This window comes from Ceratotherium simum, chromosome 27, assembly GCF_057802395.1.
Source record: "Ceratotherium simum simum isolate JZ-2026a chromosome 27, ASM5780239v1, whole genome shotgun sequence".
NCBI classification, from domain to species: domain Eukaryota; kingdom Metazoa; phylum Chordata; class Mammalia; order Perissodactyla; family Rhinocerotidae; genus Ceratotherium; species Ceratotherium simum.
In genome coordinates, this window is record NC_141926.1 from 15,303,139 (window position 1) to 15,314,745 (window position 11,607).

At 34.0% G+C, this 11,607-nt stretch overlaps 1 pseudogene; it reads right to left on the reverse strand.

The window, feature by feature from the left end:
• Positions 1-7,417: 7,417 nt before the first annotated feature.
• Positions 7,418-7,924, reverse strand: LOC101400253 (keratin-associated protein 13-1-like; annotated as a pseudogene).
• Between the last annotated feature and the right edge of the window lie 3,683 nt (positions 7,925-11,607).

The following is an 11,607-nucleotide window of genomic DNA, read 5'->3' on the forward strand; positions in this document are numbered from 1 at the left end:
TGGGCTGGCTGTTTCTGAGCAGCTTTTGTGTGGAATTGGGGCAGTTTCTTGAGATACAATGGTAAAGTTTTTATACTTTGATATTTACATCCTTAAATGAGACATTATTATATTTAACTTCAGCACCAGTTGCGATTTTACAAATTTAGTCTCCAACATTGTAATTACTAGTTGTGTATGAGTACTTCATTACATTGCTGTGTAAGTACTGTTGAATCTACCTGATTTATCTTTAAAAGAAAGCTTGCTTTTGAACTTGAGTATTTAAAGGGGCCAGAGAACCACATTCATATCTGAAATATGCAGATAATTTTTAATCATCAGAGATAGCCTCGACTTAGCCAAAAAGTATTCCTCCACACGAAAGTAATTTTGTCTACATTCTGGATCTCTGAGATGGCTGTGGCCCCCAAGTGGGAATTTGCAAGTATGGATAACTTAGATTATTATATTTTCAAAAATCATGTTAGTTATAAACAAAATAAGATTGAGTTCACAAGGGAGCACCCGACATTGCCTTTTCAATATCTGTCAGAAAGCCAAATGGAATTTTCTATATTTTCTCTCATTATTTCAATCCCTTTAGATTTCCTAGTAACACTTTAGAAACCATGATTATTTCCCGAGCAATCTGGTGGTTACGAAGGTGGTGGTGATAATGGGGAGGAGGAGAAGAAAGAAGAGGCACAACTAGAGGGGAAAGAAGATGAGATCACATGTCACTGTTGAAACTGTATTAAAATGAAACTTAGGAACCAGAGGTTCTATTCTTAGCCTTACCGTTAACTTGCTACATGAACTAGAAACTAACTCTCCTATGTCTCAAGTTCCACATCTATACAATTAGTAAGTTTAATGGGGTGATTTATACAGTCAGTTATGCCTCTCATATTTAATACATTTAGGAAGAGAGTGGGACATTTTCACTTTCTTAAAGAAATGGCACCTTTGGCAAGTATGTGATTCTCTTTGAGCCTCTATTTTTCTCACATGCTAAAAGGACCTTAGACTATAATGGATGAATCCCTCACAGGTGTGCTTGGGGGTATAATGAAATAATACATAGGAAATTTCTTTAAAGATTGCTTGGGTCTACACAAAGATATCATTTTGTTGTGTTTGGCTCATTTACAACAAGCCATATTTTTAGCAACTCATTATTTTCTGAAATACTAAGGTATAAAAGCTTAGACAGTAACCATAAAAAAAAAAAAAGAGTGTCCAATTTCATGGTGAGATAGAACTGAAACAGATATACGGCTTGCTCTAGAAGCTCATTTTCAGTTACACTGAGTTTGAGCCTTGGGAAAGCACCAAGATGAAACTCACACCTTCTCAACCTACACCCTTACCACCTAGGTTCAGTGATAACCTCCCTACACACCACACACTTGGAGAAATGAATCAGACTAGACACTGGTTGTTGGACTGCAAAACTCAGACACATTTGCCAACCCGAATGGAGAGAATTCAATTCTAGGTGCTGAAAGCTCATAGACATTCTTTTCTCAATTTTACAAACTTATACTAGTCCTCTATTTGCTTGTGTTTTATCATATGGACCAAACCATATAAACTAAATTATTCCTTGCTTTCTATATTTCTGGTGTATGTGTCAACTCAATTTCCTCCTTCTTCCAGGACAGGCACGTGATCAGTTGTTCATTGAGTAAATTCACCTCTCCTCTGCTCCTGAGATATATAGTTAGAAAAAGTTGCGCCTTCCAACTATCACCTTCCAGGAAATTACCACTTTAATAGAGTTAAAACTCTAAAGATATTAGTTAAGACCTTCCATACACTTAGGCCTTCAAAGCCTATTCATAGGGAAATATTGATCTTTTATTTTAATCCCATAAATACACAACAAAACAAAATTAGAAAATAAACAGATGACAAATCATCACGTTATTTTTGTATTAAGGAGTTTATTACATTTAAATCATATGAATTTTATTTTGAGGAGAAAATCTATTGAAATAAATTCTATCACAAATGATGACATTAGACTTTAACTTTGGGTTATTATTCAGTTTAGCAATACATTTTTAAAAAGTAAAAAACCAGTAGAGATAAGAAAGAAACGAATTACAAATTTTTAACTTAAAAAAATCTCACACGATTGTAAATTAATCAATATCGTTCATAATAATCCAAACAAAGAAAAAAACACACACTGGAAATTGGGAAATATTTTGAAATGCATGATAATGATGATGCAACTCAGTAAAATTTGAGAGAGACAGCTGCTTAGAAGGAAAATTTTAGATTTTAATGTATATATATGAAAATACAAGAAAGCCTAAAATCAAATTTTTAGTACTCTACATGAGAAATCTAGAAAAAAGAATAGCAATTGAAACCAAAAGAAATTTTAAGGTAGGAAATTATAAAGATAAGAACAGAAATCAATGAAATAGAAACCCAACATAAGGCAGAGAAAACCAATAAGGTCACAATTTGGATTTTGTGAAAATCAATAAAATCAATTATTTCAATTTTTAAAAGAAACATCATGTAGGAAAAGAAGTGATCAATAGCTGTACAAAATATACATAATTATTTGGAAAAAAATTCTTTTTTTATATTCCAAAGCAGAATTAATTTTTCCTTCATTTCCTCCAGCAAGTAAGGTAAGTGTCTTAGCTTTCCTCATTCTTCCTGTTTTCCAAACGCTTCTTCAAAATAGCTTTCACAGTAAACTTAAGAGTAACCACACAAGGAGAAGGGAGCAAAAGTGGAAAGTTAATATATTTGTTTTCAAACAGTACAGAGTCCTAGTCAGATCTTTTGCACCAACCATAGAGGCTTAGAAACTCATTCTTTTCCAGTTTGTTTTCATCTCTAATTCTACATTTGTATTACAGTGAGTGATGAGGGTATCGGTTGAAGGAGACTTTCCATGTACGCAGATCCCGGTAATCCAGCCCCAACCATGTGTTGGTTGGGTCTGTGCAGTGTGGGCCTTCGATGGTAACGTTTTAAAAAAAGAAAAAAAAAATTGAATTGTGTGTTAACATTATACACGTGGGCAACTCTCAAAATATATGTGTTCTTTACTGTGGAAATATTGACTTGCAGTTTTTTTGTTTGTGGGTCTGGATTCCTGAGATACTGTTCCACTTGTTTTTGATCTGAGGAGTGTTATCCGTAGATTATAGTACCAACTTTTTCAACTGTACCCACTTCTTCCAGAAATTGTTAATCAAATCAGCCAGGGTCAAATGAATTATTTTATAGATAATGTTTGAGGATACAAATTTTCTGAAAAGGTTTTTATTTTTCTTTCATTTTTGAAGGCTATTTTGAACTCATATAAAATTCTAGGTTAAATTTTTTTCTTTTCAGTCTTTTAAAGATATCATGCCATTTTCTTCTAAGGAAATTAGCTATGTTTCTTATTACTATTTCCCCATATGTAATATTTCTTTTTTCTTCTGGCTACTTTTAAGATTTTCTTCTTATCTTTGTTTTTCATCAATTAAATATGATGTGCCTAAATCTGGGTTTCTTTTTATTTATTCTGATTCAAATATCTTAAGATTCTTGGATTTGTGAGTTGGATATATATATATATTTTTTTTTTTTTGCTATTGTTGGCTTATTTTTTGTCAAATGTACAAAATTTTTGACTATAGTTTTTCTATTTTTTTTCTGCCTAATTTTTTTCCCTGGGACTTTTGTTACATAGTTTTTAGATTGCTTGATGTTTTTCAACAAGTTTCCAAATCCTTACTCTGTCTTTTCTGTCAATCTTTATTTCTCTGTGTAGCTTAGATTGGATAATATTTTTATAAAAAATCCACCTTCAAATTCACTTATCCTTACTTCTGTTTTGTCAAATATTCTTTTAATCATATTTTTACTTTAAATCTTTGACTTTCTGTTTGAAGATACCCACTAGTTTTTTTATTATTTTTATTTCCACATCTCTTAAAATTCCCCATATGATTATCAATTATATCCATCTTTTTCTTAAATTATTCACATATTCATCATAGTCATTTTAAAGTCCATGCCAACTAATTCTAATATTTGTATTAAATGTGAATTTTTTTCTATTGATTGTTCTTCTTTTGCTTGGGCTAATATTTATATGCTCTTTGAAATTTTTTGTTTTATTGCATTACAGATATGGTGTATAAAAGAACCATGGATTATGGAGTAGAAATATTTATATTTATATACACATATGATTGTATTTGTATACACGCATGATTATATGATTGATACACACGTACACACGAAAATATATGTATGCAAATATTTTGATTTATTGTTTTCCATAGAATGTAAATCCTTTCTTTTGCATGTTAAAAAGGTACAAGGCTGGGGCTGGCCCAGTGGCATAGCGGTTAAATGTACGCGCTGTGCTGCAGGCGGCCCAGTGCAGATCCCGGGCGCACAGTGATGCACTGCTTGTCAAGCCATGCTGTGGTGGCGTCCCATATAAAGTGGAGGAAGATGGGCATGGATGTTAACCCAGGGCCAATCTTCCTCACCAAAAAAAAGAGGAGGATTGGCTACAGATGTTAGCTCAGGACTAATCTTCCTCACACACACACATACGAAAGGTACAGGGCTTATCTGTAAAATCCTCAAAGAATTGAGTTAAGCAGGCACTGACTCCAACTTTAATCAGCTTGACTGCACCTCCAGTTTGGCTATACTCCGACCAGATATGCTATCATTTTCTGATCTGAGCTCATTATTATATTCTATATGTCAGCTGGGAGGGAGATTGGTCCGTAGTTTCAGACATTTTTAGTTTGCCTTTGGATTCATTTGAGTTTTGTTCCTTTTAGTATTGTATTTTATAGTTTTAACATTTTCATGTTCATTTTTATATATTCTAGTACTCTATTAAAATTCTTAAACTTGTCTTTAATTTCTTAAGAATAATTACCACAATTATTTTTCTGTACATTTCTAATATAGCCATTATCTGGATCTGCTGTAGGTTTGTTAGTACTCTGTGTTGTCTCTTGGTTTGGTCTTTTCTTGCCTTTTTGTAACACTGGTAATTTTTAATCAATCACTATAGAAAATTTGAGGCTCTGAAAGTGTCTATTTGCAGAAGAATTTACTTTGGATGTAGCAACCTGGGGTAAGACTACAAGTACTCTCACATCATCAAGATTGATGCAATTCAAAGTTTGGTTTCAGTTCCTATGAAACATAATCTATGTATACTTACCTTTAAAATTCTAGAAGAATCTTTAAAAGCCTAGAATGTTTCAAAAACCTAGTCTTCAAAAGCCTAGAATATTTTCCTGTATTCCCAGCTTCATAGAAGTCCCTGGAATCTGATTCTGCTCATTCACACCATGAACCCATTAGCAATTTTAGAATAAGTAGACAACTCTAGGAAGAAAGCAGCCTAATTATGAATACTTCTTTTGACTTCAAACTTCTCCTAATTTTGATCTGGCAGTTCTTAACCTGATAGTGCTCCAGTGTTCATACACAGATTATTTTATCCAGTTTTACTAGGGTTCTTATTGATAGGGATGATTTGAACTACCCAGTCTGCTACTGCCAGAAGTCACATTTGGTAAATAATTTCACATTAAATTTCTCTATATAAGGGTGGCTGGTAAAAGTGTTTATTTTGTGATATGTGCAAAATTATTTAGAATACGCAAGAAAGCTGTGGTGAAGATTATCACTAGAAATCTGTCCAGTAAAGTTAATAGGTAGATATGAAACCCACGACTATGGTCATTCAAAACTCAGACTTTAAAATGATGGAGTAATATGCAACCATTACAAATGCCTAGCCCCATTTACCAAACATACTCTCCATTCATTGTAAATTAACCATCCAAACATTGGCTAAACATACCAGATAACTTTATGCTCCTGCTTTGTTCATTCTACTTTATCTTCCCCATCATTTTATCTTCCAAAACTTCCTCTATTCCATTCTATACTACATTCTATACTACTCCTGTTTCTTTCACAAAATTGTGAATATTGATTTCTCTGTAGGACTGGAATCTTTGGCCAGACCTTGACTCAGTGATTTTCCATTGTCTCATGTTTAAAAGAAATGTACAGAAGCTGACCCTGTGGTGTAGTGGTTAAGTTTGGTGCATTCCACTTTGGCGGCCTAGGTTTGCCAGTTCAGTTCCTGGGCACGGACCTACACCACTTGTCAGCCACACTGTGGTGACGACCCACATGTAAAAAGTAGAGGAAGATTGGCACAGATGTTAGCTCAGGGCTAATCTTCCTTGGCAAAAAAAAAAAAAAATGTACATAATGTAGCACATATAATTTATTTTCCTCTGATTGCTGTTTAAAATTCTAAAGAAATAATGACTTGAAAATCTCTTTGAATATTTATTTAGCTCAACATAAAGATAATGTCTTTTTATTACGAAATTTGTCTCCCTATCAAACTGTGTCTGACATAGCAATGCATGGTTTTCTGGACTATGTGGCCTATAAAATAGTAGCATGTAACTATAAAAAATAAAAATAGAAGATCTCCATTTTTTTGCTAATATAAAGGCTTGCAATTCTCAGCCATATGTAGTTTGAGCCATTGGAAAGCAGAAAGGTAAAAACCCAAACATCTTGAACCAAAAGTCTTTACACCAAGAGTAATTGGCTTCCACTCTACATGCGGTAAAGAAATGAATTCCATGGGACAGTATCCACTGGGATTCAGGGATTTGGTCACTTTTACCCACTAACATCAGACGAACTTAAGGAAAGTTATTCAAACATTATATTTAGTATTTTTGGCAAATGCACAGGCACAAGTTATATTTATATTTAATTTTTGTTTCACGTACAAACCTAGCAGTGTAACTAAATTTTATTCTTTCTCTCTGCATTCCGTATGTATCCACCATCTTTCATGCTTTTCTCCTGTGAAGAGAGATACAAGGACTCACATAATTTAAAGGATTAGGCTTTCATAGCTCTTGATTTTTATTTATACAAAGTTTATATAAAAAGGCAAAAAAAAAAGATCTAAAGACCAAAAATTTTACTTCAAATCCCCCAACCTCTAGGATTCCAAAGCTTGCTTTATGAAGCAAATTAATCTTTTACATATATAAACGCAATAAATAGTAAAAGAAATTCCTGTTCAATACATAAGTGACAAATAATAATAACAACAACAACATATATGGACGCCAAAATGAATGTGTTTATTTAATTAAGATAATTAGATTTTCTTAATTTTTGAAGGATATCTAATAATTGGATAGATTCCATCACCAATGCAGCTATATGATTTAAAATTTAGCTTTGTTACCTAGTTTTACATTCTGCAAGAACTAATTTGTAAGTTAGGCTGGGTGACCAAAGAGTGGGTGAGCAATTAGTCTTTGGAGACCATGAAGAGAGTTGTTGCTTGTGAGAATAAAATAGTTGACATTCCGCAAAAAGATCTGGACACTCAACAAGTTAATCTCTAGAAGCCTGATCCACAGATTGGCCGGTAGCAAAATGGCTGGAGATTCTGAAAACCAAAATAGATTGGACGGCAGAATCTGGATCCAGAGCTCAAGGTAGGGAAGCCACAGACTCCATAACGCAGTGATCTGAAGCCACTGGATCCATAGCCCAGTGAACAGGAACTTCTAGAGCCATAGCCTAGACAGCCGAGAGACCCAGTATAAGCTGACTGGCAAGGTCTCCAGAGTGTGTAGGTCCTTGGGCGGTAGCAGGATGTCTGGCAGGGGCTGGACACCACACAGGACGTCTGGTATCTGGTGGGCTCCCAGTAGGTCTTCCGACAGCCACCATAGAGAGAGGAACCCAGCTGGCAGGTGCTAGGAGAGTAGAGAGCAGTGCTGTAGACCAGGTTGCTGGGGTAGGAAGAGCCACAGGAGGAGCGTGGGTAGCGCAGATAGCCCCCAAGGGAGCAAGAGGAGAAATTTCCAGAGCAGCAGTTGTAGGACATGTTGACAGAAAATGTGAGTTCAGCTGAGTTACACGGAGAAGATTCTGAAGTTGATTTCTACCTCCAGGTCTGTGGCATTTATATACTCGCAGCAGTAGGTGTTGAAAGCTACAAGGGCATCATTCCTACATTTGTACTCCCTCATTTGCATAGCATTAACTCAATCACCATTTCTGTAATTGCAGGTGCATAGTTTCCTACATATTGTATTTATGGGTGCTATAATATTTTTTGTTATAACAGGAAGCCAATAAACTACTCTTATGTCAGAAATTCTATGACCGTTTTGCGTTAATGACCATCTCATCATCGTCAGGAATGTCCTTCTTTTTCTTCCTGGTATATGCTGCATGTGTATCTGATTCTAGACTTGCCTGGGTATACACTCTTTCTAGGGGTGGAGATTGAAATGACATCATCTTTCTTTTTTTTCTTCTGTTTGACCAGAGGCATAGCTTTGACCTTGACAAAAAGCCTTCTAAAGATTGAACCTACTTATGATCATTCATCCTTATTCTCCGAAATTATTTTCCAAGTACTAAATATTAATGCAGAGTGTCTCATATCCAATGGAGAAAGCCCAACGAAGTTACAAATTGAATGCAGGAAGGCTAAGAACAGAGGACAAGTATTTGGAAGGAAGATACAAGAACAATAAATTGGAACAGAGTTAGAAATGAAGACCAATCTGAGCCCATGAGAAGAGAATCAAAGAGCATGACTCTATTGAGATGAGTGGAAGAAATAAATGATGGAAGGCAGAGTGAGACATTCAGATTTCTCCTCTACTTTATTTTAAACTTATGATTCATTGAATTTAAATGCTATTAAAATCAAAACAGTTCCAAATGGATAAAATTTATAAATGTTAAATGGATTTTGCCTTTTTGCCATCCATATTTACAATACATCCACTACATCTCTAGAATAGTCCCAGTCAGGCATTGCAGCCCCGTCAAGTCCAATGTAAGAAGGTTGTTTCTTTAAGGTTATTTCTCCAGTGCAGGATACCTGAATATCTACTTCTAATGAGCTCTTTAAAGTAAACACTAGAGGACTTTCTTCAGGTACAAAGAAAATATTCTCAGAGAGAAGCATGGACATGCCAGAAGAAATGAAAAGTAAATATGTGGGTAAACATAAATTACATTTGGATGCAAATTTTACAAAACAATAATTAAAATAATTTTTGGTTTAAAAATATATAGAGAATTAAAATGCATAAGAATAACTATGCCTAAAAAGAGAGCAATTGGATTTAAAGTGTTCTAAGGTTTTAGCATTACTAGGGAAATTGTAAAATAATAATTTAAATTAAACAGAGATAAATCAAGAATGTACATTGAAATTTCTAAAATCAGTAAAACAATGAAAATATTACATTAAAAAGGGAGAAAAAGAGAAAATTAAAGTTTTTACGAATCCTAAAAAAAAAAACAAAAAGGGAAAGGAAAGTTATTTAAAATATAGATCAAATAATAATCAAATTGTAAGTTAGTAGATATAAACATATATACACATGTACACACGTACATATATGTATGTGTATATGTATACATATACACGAAACATAAAAGCACTAAAGAGTCCAATACAAAGACTTAGAATGTCAGAATGAGTTAAAAAAAGTAGAATCACAATATCCTGCTTTGAAAAATAAACAATCAAAATAAAACAACATAGAAATATTGAAATAAATGAGATATATCATCTAAAACAACTCAGAAAGAAGCTAGCTTTATTAATATCAGTCATAGAAGATTTACTAGTGATAAAGATGTTCATAATTTTTAGAATGATGTGAGTCTTCCATAAATGTCACACTCACAATGCTTAAAAATGTAAAAGAAGAAGCTAAATATTAGTTATGATATAGAACACTTCACCAACATATTTAAGAAAATTGATCAAATCCACGTATTGGACACATTGCACTCAATGAGTTCAGCAAACATAATCATTTGAAGTACACATGGAATTTAACTGAAAATACTCTACATCATAAAGCCAGCCTAAACAAATTCATGTGATCATAATAATTCATAGCATATTCTTTAACCATAGAGGATATGTTATAAGCCAGCGAAAAATGATAACTAGAAAATCTCCAAACGTTGTCAATTTGGAAATACACACGTAAATAACCTGTCTTAGTCTGTTCGAGCTTCTAAAACAGAATATCATAGAATGGGTGGCTATAAACAACAAACATTTATTTCTTACAGTTCTGGAGGCTAGGAAGTCCAAGATCAAGATGCCAGTACGTTAAGTGTCTAATGAGACTCGCTTCCTCCATGGCCATCTTTTCACTGTAACCTCATAAGTTTAGAAGGAACAAGAGAGTTCTCTGCGGTCTTTTCTCCTAGAGGCACTGATCTCATTCATGAGAGTTCCTCCCTTAAGATCTAACCACCTTCCAAAGGCCCCACCTCCTAAGACCGTCACACTGGGGATAAGGAGTCAACTCATGAATTTTGGGGGCACACAAACATTCAGATCATAGCATAACCCATGATTCAGAGAAAAAAAATCTACATGGACAATAGGAAATTCTTTGATCTGAATGTTATTGAAGTTAAAACACCAAAACTTACAGATTTCAGCCAATTCAGTGATTTGAGAGAATTTTATATACTAGAAAAGAAGAAAGACTGAAGATCAAGAAGTTAGACTAAAGAACAGCAAATCAAGACAAAAGAAAGTAAAAACAACAGAACAAATTAAAGATAGAAATCAATATAAGAGCAGAAAACTTTTTGTGTAGAATATAACAAAGCCCAAAGTTGGCTCTTTAAAATATTAATAAAAGTAACGTTCAAATTAAAAAAAGAAACATGATGTAGGACTCCTACAAGAACAATCGAAGTGAGGAAATAACTCTTCCAAATGTAAATAACTCTTTTGCAAATCTTTTATTTACTGATATCCCAAATCAGAGTTTGAATCTTATTCCTTCCTGTCCGTGAAGCAGGGAAAATGGTCCCCTCGATATGATGTGATACATCTACCTTCCCCATTTTCTTTCCTTTGACAAACACTTCTTCAAGTAGCCCTGATAGAATGACTTGGAAGAGTTGCTGAATGCAGAGCAGGTCCCTTCTCAAGCAAAACCTTTAAATTAGTGTATTTTCCTCAGAAACTTTTCCTTCTGTGGAAGGATCTTTTTCTGTACTAATCCACAAGCCCAGCAGTTTCCTCCTCTTACTCCTGCTCTAGTCATTCTTTCATAGTAAATTGTAAATAACAAATATAATTTTAATGAAACTTTACCGACTCGCAGACTATGTAACAAATGCAGCCCAGGTATTATACTGGTACAATGTATATAACCATAGGTAATTTTTTTTTTCTAAAACAGAATTATTTATTCACATTTAAAAATATTGGGAGATTTTATATCAAGATGTCGGCTCCGAGCTGTGGAACTAATGGCTTCCAAACATGTATTTGTGAATTGCCTTCTCTGTTTTCTATCTAATTTTTTTTCAAATCTGTTGTGTATGGAACCAAGAGATTTCCATTACACCTTTTAGATCCTACTTCTGCCACCCACCTAATTATTTAAGGGAGTTGTCATTCAGCTTGTTACTAATCATCCAGAGGATTCACCTTTGATTAATCATCTTAACGAGGAGCCAGGCACTCAAAAGCCATGACTTGGAATATTACGATTGATGCCATCA